This window comes from Topomyia yanbarensis, chromosome 3 (genome assembly GCF_030247195.1).
Source record: "Topomyia yanbarensis strain Yona2022 chromosome 3, ASM3024719v1, whole genome shotgun sequence".
Classification (NCBI taxonomy): Eukaryota; Metazoa; Arthropoda; class Insecta; order Diptera; family Culicidae; genus Topomyia; species Topomyia yanbarensis.
In genome coordinates this window covers 171,492,280-171,510,300 of record NC_080672.1, presented here as the reverse complement: position 1 = coordinate 171,510,300, position 18,021 = coordinate 171,492,280, and the positions used below count along the sequence as shown (strand labels likewise).

The following is an 18,021-nucleotide window of genomic DNA, read 5'->3' as shown; positions in this document are numbered from 1 at the left end:
TCATCGTGCGGATCGGACTGTAAGCAGAAGCTGAGAACTGGCTGACTAACGATCGCAATCGCTTACCTAGGGCGCACATGTCGCTTGATGGTGTTTTGACTATAGCTCCTCGCGAAAACTCACTCACACACACTCATTTGTTCCAATAGCTCGATCCTATGATCAGGCCAGCCGGAAAATGCTGAGCGATATTTTCGGTTTTTGAGAAGTGTGAGATATACTTTTTTCATAATTCCACCCAGGGTGATCGTACTCCGGCAACCGATAGTTTTCCTCGGCGGCTTAGCGCGGATTGACTTGTGGTATGGAATCATAAGGCGGTTTTTGGGTTTGATTATTTCTGTTACGTTATCTAGTGGAAAAGACTGTCTTTTCCAGTTACTTGATATAGGACAAAGTGATTAGAAGTGTCCAACTTAGATATGGCTGGTTAACTCGGAAAGGTCCATAGGTGAACGTTGAAAAGTTGATAAAATTTATGAAGCAGAAAAATAACATCATCGGATTGCTTTGTTAAACAAGTTGGAGTGGTCAATTTTGAAACATCTTGTTAATCGATTCATTGCACAAACTATACTTACCAGCTCATTCTCACGGAGATTCAAATGCAACTAGTTCGCACGGTGAAGAAAAAACCAGTGCAACTATAATTTTGGCGAAGCATGCAAGCATTGGAAAATCGCAATTAGTGTTTTCGTTGGAGAATTTTCGCGTGTCGGCATGTGTGGTAATATATAAATGTTTCGTGCTGCGAGCAAATAAAAAAGAGCTTGTGAGAAAAAACGTTCAATTTCTATAATACGAGCAAGTGTTTGATCTGCTCTCGTTGTGTGCCTCTATATTGGTCCAATATTGATGTGGTGGTCGTTGTTCCAAAAATAAAACTTCGAATATTCATACCATTCTGCTTGGTGCAATCACTGCTGGTGGTGGAGCTCTTCCCCCTTGATGGGTGGTGATGAACAACATCTTTTTTCTTGTGAGTGAGTTTATGTGGAAAATGTGAAGCCGCACAGAAGCGCGAGAGAGAGAGAGAAAAAATAAAAAATACACATCGAGGTCTTGTTTGTTTTTGTAGAATGTTTTGATTTTAAATAAACGAGTTAATTAGAAGCAGATTAACAGCCAGTAATCACCTGCAGGTAAATGAAACAATCTTGTTGAATAATTACTTTGATATTGCAAACGTATATATGCCGGTGCTAATTGGCACATTATTTACGTCTGCAGTATAGAACCCCACATCTGAGGGGTGTCGTGAAAATAGTACTGCTCCCGCAGAGTGTATTTAATTTCCGGGCGATAAGATCTCAATCAAATATTGGCATTAATTGATTGATTGATTGGCTTCAATTACAGGGTCATAAATAATATCCTTGTTTCCCTGGGTAATGGAGGTTTTGACCGTACACCGATGATTTTTGTTTCTCTTGTTCTCGCATACACACATGCAAAGAAACAGACGTTTCTGTCGCAGTATGGTTTGATTTGACAGTTTCCCTTTATGTCATAAAATTATTATTAATTCTTGTTTTTATACCTATTTAGCAATTTTATTTCCTTGTATTTTGAAGTGTGTGTAAGTTTATGCATTAGGATGTTAAGCCACAAGTGATGACTTTTCGTTCCTATTGCTTACAAGAATTATTATTGTAGGTACTATCAGGAGATAACCGTTGGGTTTTTTAAACCTGTTAAAGTGGAGCAAAAAACTTAATAGATTTTAGAAATATAACTATCATTTTTACATAACACCTGCAAGTAGCAATTTGTCGCCAGCCCGTCCTTCAGTGTCTGGAAGTTTGAAAAGGATTGCTCTACTAGGTAATTTAACAACGTTTTTTCTGTGATACAATTTGATGTGGGACACCCTTTATTGTGAATTAATTGATTTTACGATGTCTAAACTGCAACTAAAACAATATTTCATATACAAAAGAAATTCTAACTGATGCGAGGATGATTCGGTAAAAGCAGTAATGATTCATTCATAATTTCATAACGATTTTACTACTTCTGAACCGCCGTGACTCTACTTTTACTACTTCTGGCCGTGACACAGATTACAGGGCAAAAGACAAATAAAATTCTTCCTGGAACCGATTGTAGCGTATACGTACCATGAAGGAATGTAGAATGTGATGGCGTAATATCCAAGGAGAGTTTGACATGCGAAGACCTGTGGAAGTATGGAGTTGGCTATTTAAAAAAAATCCTTACTTCAGCAGGTGAAAATATGCTGCAAGGATTTGTACTCGCTCGCTGGAGATACGAAATCTTATGTACCATTAGGGTCTCTACAAGCAACTTTCACAGGATTTTTTTTTAAATTGCATCTTTCTGGATAGGGTTCACCTATCGATTCGCCTGTTTGTACCGCGGATAATGAACTTCAGCCATTACAAACAGTTGAGCCATACAACCACTTATTGTGGCAATAAGAAACGGTGTTAAAAATGTGAGGGAGAGCATCAAAACGACACTTGTGGTAAAGATACTGAAAAGTTTATTATTCCTTCTTAAAAATGGCTGCCTGCCATTTCTTCTTAACTTCATTTAGGGGAGCCCGGGGCTAGTTGGCGGTTGGGGTAAGTTGGCGGAATCTCTTTTTCTCCTTTTCTATTAGACATATAGCGCTGCCTCTTCTTGTGTATCTCAAGTTATGTGAAACCCGTTATCCAATGTGTTTTTGTTGCAAAACGATTTGTTTGGTGGAAGTTGTGGGTGATATTGTGTTTTCGAGCATACCAAGTAAATTTTCTAAATTTAAAATACTTTGCATTATTTAGGGTGATTTTCAATCTATTTCCCGAATGATTATATTATTCGATAGCGCGTGAAAAGAGCTTTCAGTATAGATATTACATCTATCCACAAACAAAAGTTATTTTTTAAATAGTTTTTAATAAAATATGCGGTTGGGGTAAGTTGGCGGTACTGCACGCGGGGCAAGTTGGCGGTACTATTTACAGTGCAAAAAAGTCATCAGAAAATTTTATTTCTGGAATTCACTCCAAAGTAAGAAAATCTTTTTCTTGTATATCTCGCCAATGTAGGAGACATTTATTCCGGTTAATTGCATGAAGAATTTCGAAAAGTTGCTGTTGAATAGGGAGTACGCGTCAAAGTCAAAATGCCGGGATATTGAAACTGAAATATAATAGCAAATGTCGGTTAATATACAGTTTTCTCGAAAAGACATTCAACACGTTCCTAAAGGACTCTTGAAGTAATTGCATCTTCATTTGATTGCTTAGTTTTTGGCGCATCCTCACATCCGCGTAACATATTTTCGTCTCTAAAAATGTAGACAATACATCAAACCCTTTTTAAAAAAGAGGGACTCCATGAGAAACCGACCGACCGTAAAATATGACCATCGTCGATTCGAACAAAACTTTGCAAGTGTGTTCACTGTATGAATCTCCATGATATTCTCTGGCAATTGGAATATTTTGATACAAGAGCAATTTTTCAAAAGGGCGTAAACGTTTCTACGTGTATGAATTTCAAAATTTTTTTGTTCGATTACTGTATTTTATACAGCAAAACTCTCTGAGAACAAGTTACAGGGAATGAATACTTCTGTCTGTCAAAAATATACACTGAAAAAAATGTTGTGTTATTTTTCAATAAAACAAAAATTTATAATAAAAATTTAAATGGCGAAAAAACCCATTTTTTAAAATTTTTTATATTTTGTTACCAAAATCCTAAAGAGAAAAAAAACATTTTGAATGTGATTGCATGATGGAGAAAAAATCGGTAAAAAAGTTTTTCTAACAATAACTTCGTACATGTTTTTAAATTTCATACTAATTGACATACAAAATTGTAATTTTATTACAGAATATAATTCTAAGCACCATTTAAAATCAAAATGCATTTAACAAAAATCTTCCAAAATGCGATAGTTTTCGAGATATTTGAAATTTTGCTCCTTCAAAACAATTTATTCGTGTAATTATGCTCTTTTTAAAAGTTATTCGCGTTACCCCATCATAAAATGTGAAAAATTTAATGTTAATCGTTTTAAAGACGTAAAAGCAACTTTTTTAGTGTATTTGGATCATGGAGAAGCTTTCAATAAAAAAGTTTTCCTAACAACAACTTTTGACATTTTTTATAATTCTTACTATTTGCAGTCAAAAATACAATTTTCTTTTTGAATATGATTCTAAACGCCATTCTAAATCGAAATGCTCTTAACAAAAAATTTCTAAAATGTAGCAGTTCTCGAGATATTTTAACTTTTGTTTTAACAACACAATTATTTTGTTTTATTACGACCTATTCATAAGTTAGTCGCATTTCTCCATTAAAAATAATAGGTTTTTCAAAAGGCCCGTAAACTTTCCTGCAACTTTCTTTTTGTCATGAAGGCGATATTCTAAACCATTTGAAAGTTACATGAAAGCAACCAAAATATATTTCAACCATAGGGTCTGATGATTAAACTATATAGTTGAATCATATTTTGGTTGTTTTCATGTAACTTTAAAATGTTTCACAATATCGCCTAGATGTCAAAGAGAAAGTTGCAGGAAAGTTTACGGACCTTTTGAAAAACCTATTATTGTTGATGGAGAAACGCGACTAATTTATGAAAAGGTCGTAATAAAACAAAATAATTGTGTTGTTAAAACAAAAGTTAAAATATCTCGAGAACTACTACATTTCAGAAAATTTTTGTTAAGAGCATTTCGATTTAAAATGGCGTTTAGAATCATATTCAAAAAGAAAATTGTATTTTTGACTGCAAATAGTAAGAATTATAAAAATATGTCAAAAATTGTTGTTAGGAAAACTTTTTTATTGAAAGCTTCTCCATGATCCAAATACACTAAAAAAGTTGCTTTTACGTCTTTAAAACGAGAAACATTAAATTTTTGACATTTTATGATGGGGTAACGCGAATAACTTTTAAAAAGAGCATAATTACACGAATTAATTGTTTTTGAAGGAGCAACATTTCAAATATCTCGAAATCTATCGCATTTTGGAAGATTTTTACTAAATGCATTTTGATTTTATATGGTGCTTAGAATTATATTCTGTAATAAAATTACAATTTTGTATGTCAATTAGTATGAAATTTAAAAACATGTACGAAGTTATTGTTAGAAAAAAAAATTTACCGATTTTTTCTCCATCATGCAATCACATTCAAAATGTTTCTTTGCTCTTTAGGTTTTTGGTAACAAAATATAAAAAAATTAAAGAAATCGGTTTTTTCGCAATTTAAATTTTTATCATACATTTTTGTTTTTTTGAAAAATAACACATTTTTTTCAGTGTATATTTTTTCAGACAGAAGTATTCATTCCCTGTTATTAGATAGTTTTGCTGTATAAAATATAGTAATCGAACAAAAAAATTTTGAAGTTCATACATGTAGAAACGTTTACGCCCTTTTGAAAAGTTGCTCTTGAGTCAAAATAATCTTATTACCTGTGGAAAATATTTAGTCTTCCATGACGGTGAAACGTGCAAAGTTTCATCGGAATCTAAGATGGTCGGTCACGATTTTAATGATTTTCGGACGGATTTTCGTGGAATTCCTGAATTCAGAGATGCTGCCAACAGTCTGCTCTTTCATGCCGCGTGTTCTATTTTGCAAGATCTAGCTACATCAAAGCGGTAAAAATTGAAAACTGAAAACACCGCCAACTAACCCCGGTCTCCCCTACCTTTGCTAATGATCTATTTCGATAATCTTTTCTAGTCTACAGCACAACACAAAATGGCCTTCAGTGTTTCATCTGTTTATTTAAATTTATCTTCAACAGACCATTGCGAATATGCCACCATCAAACTACAAATATGCTTTTTTTGTAATCATATAATAATAGTTCCGATGTATCTTGAAAAAGCATTCAATTTGCTAAAACAGCTATAATATTTTCCTACTATGGTTTAAAACGAGGAAATTGGACTTTCATATGACATATTTCATTTAAACGGAAACTTTTCATATTTTAAGTGCACTTGTAAATTTGTATTCTCATATTAGTTTAATATCAAGGCGATAGTGTGAACCGTTCAAGAGCTACAAGGAAGAAGTGAATATCTGATTTCACCATATAGATGAATCGAACTGCCACCATGTTGAATCTTAAAAATAGGCACTGGACTTAAAAATTTCCTTTTGAGTAGAAGAATTCGTAGCTAGTCAGTACGTATTCACAAAAAAACATTGCTAATGCAGGCGTTTTTACTAAAAGTCACCCATGCTTGTATATACAATGAATGAATTTAAATTGATCGTTGTCTAATACCAAACATGTATTGCAAACTTTAAAAGGTAAATAACATGAATTGTGGTCAAATTTTCATTTTGCATCACTCCATCCTTTCTCTGGTGAGTAGTAGGGGAACATGGGGAGACTTAACAAGGTTTTCAGCTAAACCTGCATAAATCTCTAAAAAAGTTTCGAATCCTTTCATTTTTTGCAGAATTTTTAATTAATTTGTTCAAAAGTTATGAAAGTTTTTCTGTGATCGTTTTTCCCCGTTTCCCGCAAGAATTTTGAAAAATCAGAGCAAAAAATAATATTTTTTTCCATATTGTCGAGATCCTTAGGTAGCAGTAAAAATATAAAAGGGTTGCATTTCATAAATTTCGACTGTTTTTAATGCATTTCCTTTTTAAGGATTAACTGTACTGCTTACATTGCATGTTCACGACACGAAATGAGCCATATTACTGATAACTTTGTTTACTAGTAATAAAAGATATAGACTGATGTTGGATGCGCGATTTTTTTGTTACGTGATTAACATTAACAGGTGGTACCACAGCATAGGAAATATCAGAAATTTTTTATCTTTCTTCAGCTTATTGCCACTTGGTTAATTCTCCCCATAAAATCTAATCAAGTCTCCAACATTAGTTATTACTTAACATTAGTTATTGCGTTCAATGTCGTGCAAATTTTTGTAACAACTATTTTAATGATTAGGATTTTGTAAAATAATTTCACTAGTTCATAAAGAATAACATAATGTATAAGTACTTTGAAAGTAATTATTAGTCGAGTAGATATGTCCATACAAGGTTTGATAAAAAATTACATCATTTAACGCAAATTTATTAATCACGAAATATTTTCTATAAGGAAAGGATTTTTCATTCCATACTTTTAAAATTACTGCAACAAGTATAAAAAATATTTTTAAAAAATTTGAAGAACCTAACAGAACACGTCATAGCCAATAATAGAATTCTGCGTTTGGTCTAGTCTCCCCATGTTCCCCTAATTGAGAAAATAGTGTATAGTGCAAACGATCCATAGATTCAATGTACGAAAATATTGAATACTATAAATTTTCAAATGCGCAGTCACCCGGTCACCGCAGGGCTACGATAGCTCAGCTTTTATTTTTTTATCTGCTTCCATAAATTGCACTCGAGGATTATTACTTCACACTGATACCTACTTTATACTTTCGGTAAATTCGTTTCCCAATCGTATAATGGGTGGTGAGGAGTTAGCCCGAGATGTTTGATGATTCTTTAATGGTTTCAAATATGTTCCTGGTGCGATTGGCATTCTTGAGGATGCATCAATTTTTTTTTGGGTATGAAAAGATCTGGATCGTGGCAGTGCAAAAATGATGCAACATTTTTTAAAATTGGTTACTTGGATTTGCCAAACTAGACCAATAATTAAAGTAAAGTGGGGTCAGGTAGGCCAGTTTTTTTAGTGAGCTCGTGCGATGGTGTTTCTGCAATCAAGCACTCGTTGGAAAGGTTGGCAACATTTTGGCGGTAGTGATTTTATGCCTAGCTAAATATTTTTAAGCTAAATCCAATAAGGCGAAGGCACTTTTTTCGAAGTTTTTAAAATCTAGGGGCACGCTAGTTCACAATATTCGAGGTTAAATAAAACAAAGTAGACGCCTAGAAAATCAGCGGTTCAACTTTTATTTGAAGAGTATGAAGACTGCAGATTATTTAAAATTAATAACAGAAATAATCCTTTGACGTCATTCAGACAAGAAAATGAGGAAGTGGTAAATGATGTGAAAAATCATGAAACAGCGGAAGGAAACTTTGAAAACGTGTTTTTTTCAGCTGCGTATGGTTTTGTATTTGCGCATGACTTCTTCGGTGTCCTAGTCATCGCCAGAGTGTGGAATGGATGTTGTGCATTCTGGTTTACATGGTTGCTGAGCTGTGGGACGTTCACGTTTGCGCTTTATTTTTATTTGATTTCTCTTCCTTCTGTTTTTCGATCATATTTTTTTTCGATTATCTACTTCAACAACACCTTAAATTATTTTTTGTTACCTCAAGCGAAATGTCTGATGTGCTTTGATTGATGACGAGCATTTTCCTTCGACATGGTGAACAGATGCAATTGCGATCTATATGTCCTCTTCACTTCGTTTTGGCGTTTTTCGCCCAAAATTACGCACCATGTGCCTGCCAAAATAGTTTGCATCATAATAGTGACCTACACTGCCCCAAACGGCTGACCTATTGTACCCCAAGCGTATGTTTCATATTCAAGTCAGAATATTTTCAAAACAACTCGCGAAAACACAAGCGACGCCGCAAACCACATAGATGACCTACGGTAACAGACGAAATGACAGACGTCAACGATGTTTTCTATCGTGTATCTAATTCACGAAACACGAGCGACCTCTGCAATAACATTGCAAAGAAACTATTGTACCCTCATACCTATTTGACCCTATTCTACTCTCCTATCCAACGTCGCTTTGACCACATTGGTCATCTACAACGGTTCTTGTTTCTGTATAAGCATTAACTAAAGAACACTCAAAGGGGGGGGGGGGGTGGTTTGTTTTAATTTAAAAACCGAACTTGTTTTAAGGAACGTGACCAATGGTTTTTAGGAACGTGTCCAATGGAAAATAGACAGAGAAAGAATGACCGGAACGGTGAGAATGAAAATACGGTGAAAATTCACCTTTTTATTGGACACACTTAGAAAATATATGTCGTCAAGCAGGAATCGAATCTGCAATCTCCCAGTTTCTAGTTGGGTGCGTTAACCAATCTACCATCAAGCAATCGTGATCACCGCCACAGCCCCAATACCTACTAATGGACCCATAAACCCCCAATGTCTCCTATAAGCAGATCATCACAGCCCCTTTTCTTCGATCAGCCAAATCTCTCTCAAATTTAGTTTTGTTTTTTTTTGTGTTTCGAGTTCATATTGTCAGTAACTAGCACCATCTGGGTGTCTAGTTAGACGATGTATCTAAACAGGCAAAAGATTCATTTACAACTTGAAACACGTGCTTGATTTTGTGACACCGATAAAATTAATATCCCTATATATATATATATATATATATATATATATATATATATATATATATATATATATATATATATATATATATATATATATATATATATATATATATATATATATATATATATATATATATATATATATATATATATATATATATATATATATATATATATATATATATATATATATATATATATATATATATATATATATATATATATATATATATATATATATATATATATATATATATATATATATATATATATATATATATATATATATATATATATATCATCTACAGAAAGAAATGCCAACACTCAGTCTCATTCCCTGAGCCACAAACGGTTGCCGAATTTGTGGCTGCTGTTCAAGCAATAATGACAATTGCGAAAGCCGCATCAAGTACCACAAGCTCAACAGCTAATACCATCAGTGAGGGAGCTACTAGCAATGACGGATGGTTCACGCTCGTGACCAGAAAGGGAAAGAAGTTAGGAAGAACACCTGATGGCGATCATCAAGGCAGTAACCCCGATGATGACCCGGACATGTGCGACGACGATAGAGATATGAATGATCCTCGTGATACAGTTGGCGTGAATGCAAATATTCCCACGATGCGAAAACGGATCCCCGCGCGCAATGGCAAGTCGCGCATACGGGATCGGATAGACTCTTAGCATTATTCGTTTAACATTTTTATTTTGTGCATCATGTAAATATATAAAAGACCAACGGCTCCGTAAAGCTAACGCCTAGAGCCGTGTCAAATAAACAATTAAAACAAACTCACCCCAGCATGCCAAAACAAGTTAAAAGAAAAACAACAATGAACTAATGCTGGTTAAGCAAAATAGGTATGATATTTTCAACGTAAAGAAAAGAGTTTAGGTTGTGCACGCTTATAATTTTGCGTTGTAACGATAAACTTCCGATATTTTCAATAGGTATTGATACTAAGGCATTGCAAATTTGATTTTTGATACTAAGGCATTGCACATTTGAGTAATAAAATTTCAGTAATATAAATCCCAGACTAGGGAAGCGCAACCTTGTGTGTTTCCACACTAGGTTGCACTTCCCTAGTATGGGACGACAGATTCGGGCACCCGACATGCTATACGCTTCTATGAATGAGGTAACTATACATATGTCAGCACTGAGCTCATCCTGCTATGGAACGCTGGTTTGGGTACAACAGCAAGCAGGTATATTTAAGCACCGTACTGCGCGTTGTATTAGCATACCCTGACCATATGTAAAGTAAGTTAAAAAAGTTTGGCTACCACCATCACAAATTAATATGTCAGTATTTGTTCAATATTCAAATGTACGTTTTTATTTGCATGTTTAATTGTTTATGCATTAGATAATTAAATTCATTACAAAAAAATTGCATGTAAAAATTGTACATAGCCGCTATATCATCACTGGAATTGTAAATGTACAAAAAATTACTCAGATTTCTTAACAAAATTATATTATCTTATTGAGATGAGGTCATCAGTTTTAAGATTTATGCATAACGGGCTTTGATGTTCTCTCCAACGTTTCGTTATTTTCTAGTCTTTTTTAAGGAATGCTATAATATGAGTTTAATTTGTAAATCGTATTGACCCAATCAACCAAACATAATTTTTACTTACAATAAGGTGTATTCTATGTCTGTGGTATTTATGCTTGTACTTCTAAATATCCAGTGTGTATTTATTTTATCCATCCGTTGTCTGGAATATGTAACAATTCTATATATTTTGGTTACAATTTTATATATTTTGGTGGGACTATCATGATTCGTATTAATTTTAAGATAAATTTGTTAAAGGTTTAAATTCCTAACGGCACTAAACGATCACATGATTACAAGTACTCCGGCGAGGTGTGTGATTAATTATTAGTTTATTTATTAATTTATAATTTGGGGGTGTCGTGGGGGGTGGAATTAAGTATTCCTGCGTAGGTATGGCTTAAGCCGTCCGCGTCAGTACGCTTGGGTGCAACCAATTGCATTTGACAGCTTGATACCTGGTTTGTGAAAATCGGTTCAGTCAACACCGAATAACTGATGTGACTTTAGTTCTGCAATATGCCCGATGCTTGTGACTTCCGGAATTGTCGATAGCGGACAATAACTTCAAAGAATATCAGTGATCTAGATATGCAAATCGAAATTATTTGGTGTCCATTTTAGTCGATTTTTAACCTATGAGATATTACGATTGAAGTCCAACAGATCAACTAAAATCCAAAAACTCGAAAAAAAATCAGTAGTATAGGAGTATTCCTCGTACCTTAACGATTCGATTTTTGTTTTTTTTTCTGCATACGAAAACGTGTTGCCCAAAAAAATCGATAGCTTGAGCTCTGAAAATTTTATTAAAAATCCTTATCCAAAAAATTTAATTTTTAATGCATAAGAAAAGAAGCGTTAATATACGAGAAAAATTAATTATAAACAATGGAGACAGAAACGGTTTATATGGGAAATTCCTATAGTAACCAACCCATAACTCCGGAACCAAAAATCAGTCGTTTATATGGGAATTTGTTGTGAGACTGCACTTTTCAACCCGTAACTCCGGAACCGGAAGTCGAAATTGATTGAAATGCAATAGCGGCCTATGGGAACGTTGTGTTTTTCATTTGAGACTAAGTTTGATAAAATCAGCCATCACCGAGTAACCGATGTGCATTTGTTGGCCACGTACATACACACATATAAGAGGACACTGGCTTTTTCCGAACTCAGTCGAACTGAGTCGAATGGTGTATGCGACTCGGGCATCCGCTTAAAAGCCGATGTTTGGAGCGGTTGCGTAGACTTTCTATAGGAGAAACGCAAAAGTAACAAACGTCAAATGACAAGAAGTTGTCATTCAATTGACAGTGAATTCTGAATGACTCAAATGAAGACGGCAGCAGAAGTCAACTGATATACTGGCGGTACACTTACAGTGAATGACATGCAGTTTCACTTTCGACGTATATTTTCGTTTGAAATTGACATTTTGCTGCACTGATTAGAAGCATGGGTGAATAACACGACGAATATCCCATTGAAGATGAACGAATCCATTACTTTTGGGGAGAAATATATATCGTCAACGGGGGTTTCTTTACGCCAAAAATAGAACGTTTTGTACATTACACTCAAGAACTACGATCACGCAACTTCAAATTTGAAACTGTTGGTTGTTTCACATATGGCAGAAGTACCTCCAAAGTCAGTGAAAAGAACTTTTGGAAAATCAAGATTGAACATGGGATATAAAGAACCAAACATTGGCGTAAAGTCGTCCCCACAGGGGGGCTACTTTACGCCAAAAAGTTTTTTTTTTTTCAAAATCATGTTAACTTCTTGATTTATTGTAATAGATTATGATCGTCATTTATGTGTGAATTAAAATGAATGTCGTGCTCGTAAAAATAAAAAGGGTATGTTCAAGAACTGCGTACCACGCATCCAATAATCTTGTTTTGGAGAGTCAATAAGTCCTACAATTAAAAACAACAAGCCGAAAAAAAAATCCTCTTCATAATATACTTTTTTATTGAGTCTTATGAATTAGACAACCTTGTTTTAGTATTTTTCTAAAAGTAGTTTTAATTGCATTTCAGAGTGCAAAGGCTTTTCCAACAGTAATGCGAATGGTACTGTTCTATTTAATGGTCATGTCAGTTCATCCATCTTTAATGAGATATCCATTTCCAATATATTGAGGACCTTTTTGTTTGGTAAGGTTTTAACCATAAGTTCATTCGCCTACACTGCAGAACTATTCCCTGCTACTTATTCTGTCATTCCACGACAAATTCCTTCAATACACATAGTTTAAATACTTCTAGAAACGATGGCGTTTTTATCTGTTTGCCTCCATTGCAACTACACTACTCAACTTGCAAATTATCGATTAGTGTTATTTTTCAAAACAGTCAAACTAGTACGTTAATAAAAATCTGTTTTGAATTAGAATCAAATTCCAAAATAAGAGTAAATTTTAGATCAAATATTCAGATTGTGCAATATAGATTTAAGTAAAGCTTGGCGTAAAGTAGCCTCAATTTTAGATAAAATGGACATATGGTCGTCAATTACCAAAAAATCAAAAATATGGACAAAAAGTACAAACACAAATAATTGTTTTACATTGCCAGGTTAACTTCACGTAATCTATATCCTCTTATCTAATAATTTGACTAGTATATCAGACTTTCCCAAGAGAATTTAAGTTACAATGCCTATGACGTAGGACTACGTCTTTGTTTTCGATATAGGGGTGCACGTTGCAAATTCTACAAAAATGTTATGTAACGAAAAGTGGTCCAATTTTGAACGCATATATTTCAGCCATCTCACGATAAATTTTCAAATTTTTTGCGCATATCGCCCCGAAATTCTTCTAAGAATAGATTCCAATAGATAAACCCAAAGATTTTTTAAATAATGAACAACCTAGTCAAAATATCGCGCATTTACACACAGAAGATAGCGCTTCCCTAGTTCAGCACGACAGATTTGTGTACCTAGCGCGCTACGCTTCTATGAATGACGTCATCATCGACTATTTAAACGGACGGATTTCGCCGAGCACGCTCAGTTGGCTGTTGAGCGGTAGGCGAAGCAGATCATTGCGCTGTGTGTTTTCACAGCCAGTGTAGTGTCCGTTACACTGCCTGTGGAGGTACGCTACCCAGTGAATGCGACTGAGCTTGTCCGTTCAAACACTATGCTATCTTTTGTGTTGTGCTCGTTTCCAGCACACTTTTATTTTATTTATTCGTACACAAAATAGTTTTTACGTGCGAGCTCCATTTGCAAACACGGTTAACATAGTGTCGTGGTATTAGTTGTCTCTTTCGCTCTACTCATCATCATCAGCTTTCATTCACTTTGCTTTGTGCGCTTGGGTTTAATGTTTGAGGCGAATGTGTAGGAAGGTAGATCTAATTTGTTACTAAATTGCACAACGAATATAGTATTTTGATTCTACTAATAGGTACATACTACAAAGCCTATTTATGAATGAATACACTGCCACTTGAAAACCCGTTGCAAAAACGCATCTTGTCCATATATAAAATTGTTTTCGATTTTTGTATATTTATAGTTTCGATATATGATTAAGGCCACTGCATTCGCTATATTTGTATGCGTACTTTAGGAAAGTTATAATAATGGCAAAATATAACTAGAATGCTTGGTCTATACATGAAATGTGATTATATTGTCTAAAATTTGATTTTTCTTCACTGGTTCGGGTTTTTTACCACACACAATTGAAAAGTTTTTACAGGCTAATCTTATGCTATAAAAATTTAGCTCCAGATATTAGTTCGGTCACAGTTTTCTGTCTTCTTTCTTTAGATCTTCTTAAATAAGTTTAATCGGATTCGATCACCTACTACAAATGAAATGACCCGATAACCAAGAAGGTTTGGTTCAATATGTAACATTCGATGTTGATTGCTTGTGATTAAACCATACGTAAGAAATATGTTTGATTTATTATTACTATAAATGTACTAAGAAAATAAATATTTTACATTAAGTAGTATAGGCCTACGTCTACAGCTCGTGCAACCCCACAGGGCTGCCCTTGTAGTTTTGGCGTATATTTTATATTTCAGTTTCATCGCCTACAACGATTATTTGCAATCATTTTCTTAAACCTATTTCCATTTTTATATTTGTGTTGAACCAGCGAATAATACTATGTTTTGTTTTTGTCAAAACATAGCGTTAAATTTGAATTGGAAGCTCAAGTATCAGTCTTTAATTTTGGCGTAAAGTAGCCCCCGTGGCGTAAAGTAACCCCCGATGACGGTACATTTTTTTTTTCAAATATTAGTATGTTCGATTAGAGTACTTAACATTGAATAGAGTCAAAATTTCTCGAACGGGCCACCCAAATTAGGTGAAATTACAATTTCGATGAAAGACGCAATTTTTCGATAGTATGGCACACAAATCCAGATGGGTTCAGCGTAATGTTTTTTGCTGACATTTGAAGTTTGTAGACATTAGAAGGTTATGATCAAAGTAGACGATGGTCGAGAAAAGTCGTGAAAATTTTAGACATGCTCAATTTGAAATATTCAAATAAATAAAATAAAAAGTATTAAATGGCTAATTTCTAATCTAGATGCTATATGAACTCAGGTTAGTGTCGCTGGACGGAATTATTGAGGGTTTTTGGAAGCTAGACCTGCGGTGTCCGGTAGTCAACAGTGACAGGGTGGCTTGATGAAAACGTGCAAAAGAGTTATCGGAATAAGGTCGAACGAGATCACCTGGTGCATTGTGGACTATGCGTGGGAGACCAGCTATTTGCAGTCATGTTAAGTGCAATTACACTCCTGATAATTTGGACGTGGTAAGAGAAAGTAATTTGGACGTGGTAAGAGAAAGTATGATTGGATGGCGATACAAGGTAAGAGATGGGAGAAGGGACCAATTTTGTTTGCATTGCTTGAAATTTAGAGTTACAGCATTATAAGAATTGTTGGTTGACTATCTTAAATGTATTAGACAACACAAACGTATGCTACTAATAGATTTATTGTTAATCCATTAAAGCTTGAAATTAAATTCATTAGATTAAAATTAAATTAAATTCTACTTACATCAAGTAGCTGTTAATGTTAAATTTATTGGTAAATAAAACTTTATGCGACGCCCTCAAATGTTCAGGAATTAGAATTTCATTAGTATTATTTTTGCATTGACTTTCTATAGTTTCAACTCATAAAAGTGACACATGCACATACACATAGTGACACGTACATATAATTGATGCGTGGACTTGTTGAATTCTACAGTTTGTACGTTAAACGTGTTTTGCGCTTTGTGCATTTCCGATTTTTCGCATATAATTCCTGAGAACGTGAAGCAAATGGATGATACAGCCAGACTATTATATATTATATATAATCTCATATCATTATATTTATTGCCCAAAAAAATTTTTGGGTTTTAAGTCTGACCGGACCAAGTGACATCGGGTTGATTTTGAGAAAAACGAGTTTAAAGTTTCAATCGCACCATCCTTCCCATTATAATTTGAAATTTACTTTTGACATAATTCATACTAATTGTAACATGTTACAATTCTGGCAAAAGTAGAATGTAGCTGAATAAGTTCTTTATCCAATGCTATTCATTATCTAACTTTTTAAGATTTTGCGACATTGACCAATTATACAATGTTATTCATCACCCCGCATATCATTGGTAAAATTTTTCGTTTTATACTTTATTCTTTATTCCAGAGATCGACGACAGGCGCAAGGCTGATTGGCCAGAACGAGGTGCAAATACCTCTGTCCCCATCCTAACGTTTTACTAAATTCCTTTAAACTGAAACGGTCGGTACGGTTGTCCCAGTTTTGTCATCATTCAAGACTCAAATTCACTCGTTGGTTAAATGATTCTTTAAGTGAATCATTTAATTACCATTTAATTTTAAGTCATCTTCAAATCCAACTCTGCACAGTAGGCCTGGCTTTTTTAATATTTTTATTACATTTTAATATAGTGCAAATATACATTGACATGAAAAACACTAATGAATACCTGCAGTGTTTTCCAGGATGCTTTTTAAACGAGTAAAGGCGCTATAACCTAGGCTCAATAGCTAGGACAGGCCTGAACACCTCTGTCTCATATCAGGAACTTATGACCAAAGGAGTGACATTAACCCTCTTAGGACTTAACTTTTAAACCATGTTCACCAGTACGTTTAAACCTGGCTTAAAGTTCAACTGAGAATGCTTCAGAATCGGCCATCTTTGAAAACGAAAAATGGATTTTTTTCTCACAATGTTGTAAAATCTTCATGGAAATAAATCAATGTGTTCGGGGCATTGGTAGAGTAAAATTGATTAATTTTCATGAAGAATTTTTCAACGTTGTGAGAAAAAACTGCTTTTTCGTTTTCTAAGACGGCCACTTTTCCAAGCTTTCTCAGTTGAACCTTAAGCGTTAAGCGAGGGTGAAGAAATCTGCCCTTAGCCAAGTCACTCCCAACGATTTTTCAAACCCCCATCAAATTGAAACAGTCGGTACGGTTGTCCACGTTTCATCCTTATTCAAGGCTCAAACTGCTAGCATGAAGAGAGCTTTTTGAAATTCATATACAATGAAATCGTAGAAATACGAATGAATAAAGAATTTTTACTTATTGAACCAATGTCATTGAATTAAAGGCAATGACATATTTCCGAGCAAGTCAACACCACAATCTAAAGATTTAATAGGACAATCGGAGTCGGATTAAAAAAAACAGCTCTGAAAAATTAAAATGTTCCTATGGTTATATGTTTAGCTCTAAGCAATATATTTACCGGGATTTATGATTTCATAAACCGAACCGGCACATATGATGTGTGCGGGAAATGTGGCAAACAATGTATGACAAAATGTAAAAACGAGATTACAATATAACTCTTCCATAACTCTCGCTAGCTTTGACATCAGCATGAATTTCAATATACAATTCCAATTTTATAGCTTCCGTAGCTCGTGCAATGGATAACATTGTTTCACACACATCGCGGCAGCTGGAGAACAAAAAATGCTCACAAGCAGTCTCATCCTCATGCACACGTTGAGAACAGCGCAGCAGTTAATTTGGTGGAAAATTTATGTCAAGTGGTATTTGTCTCAAGTAGGAAACGGCACTAGCGAAATAAAACCAAGTTATGTGTGGAGGACACACGA

At 34.4% G+C, this 18,021-nt stretch overlaps 1 protein-coding gene across 2 annotated transcripts in view; it reads left to right on the top strand.

The window, feature by feature from the left end:
- Nucleotides 1-283: 283 nt before the first annotated feature.
- The window catches only part of LOC131688028 (uncharacterized), a 338,374-nt gene continuing 320,636 nt past the window's right edge, over nucleotides 284-18,021 (top strand). For both annotated transcript variants that reach the window (XM_058972155.1, XM_058972154.1), the window contains exon 1: nucleotides 284-1,142. The gene's annotated coding sequence lies outside the window, so the exon portion shown is untranslated. The remainder of the gene's footprint in view (nucleotides 1,143-18,021) is intronic.